Source organism: Mesitornis unicolor, unplaced genomic scaffold (genome assembly GCF_000695765.1).
Source record: "Mesitornis unicolor isolate BGI_N332 unplaced genomic scaffold, ASM69576v1 scaffold18437, whole genome shotgun sequence".
NCBI lineage: Eukaryota > Metazoa > Chordata > Aves > Mesitornithiformes > Mesitornithidae > Mesitornis > Mesitornis unicolor.
Genome location: NW_010198613.1, coordinates 8696 through 9310, shown reverse-complemented (window position 1 = coordinate 9310; position 615 = coordinate 8696). Strand labels below are relative to the sequence as shown.

The window sequence follows — 615 nt, the reverse complement described above, 5'->3', positions numbered from 1 at the left end:
CCTGTCCCTGCCAGTGGTGGTGGTGGTGCTTGTTTGTTTTTCATAGAATGGTTTGGGTTGGAAGGGACCTTTAAGATCATCTAGGTCAAACCCCCTGCCATGGGCAGGGATACCTCTCACTAGATTAGGTTGCTCAAAGCCCTGTCCAGCCTGGCCTTGAACACTTCCAGGGAGGGGACAACCACAAAACTTCTCTGGGCAACCTGTCCCAGTGTTTCACCACCCTCATAGGGAAGAATTTCTTCCTAATGTCTAATCTAAACATTTCCTGTCCCTTTGCATAAACACTACAGAGAAGACTCACTTTTAAGACACGCCGGGGTGCACCGAGAAATCCTGCCATGACCAGCACCTTTTTTCCGGGTGCGGCGAGCCCCCCCGCCTCAGCCGCCCCAGCCTCCCGCTAGGCTTGTCACGCCCCGGAGCATGGACTGCAAAGGCAGGCTCGGGCGTGTCCCACTCGCCTCTGCTCCCGAGCGGCTGCACGGCCGGCCGGAGCCTCCGAAACGGACAGAACGGGCAAGCGCGACCCGCTTCCCCGCCAACGGAAGACTCCTGGCGGAAAGAGGGCCAGCGTTTGCAACGTGCCCTGCAGGAACTCAACGGGACTCGAGG

General features: G+C 58.2%; 1 protein-coding gene across 1 annotated transcript in view; it reads right to left on the bottom strand.

Moving 5' to 3' along the window:
• RBBP8 (retinoblastoma binding protein 8) overlaps nt 1-615 on the bottom strand; it is a 37551-nt gene that overhangs the window by 36786 nt on the left and 150 nt on the right. The window lies entirely within an intron of this gene.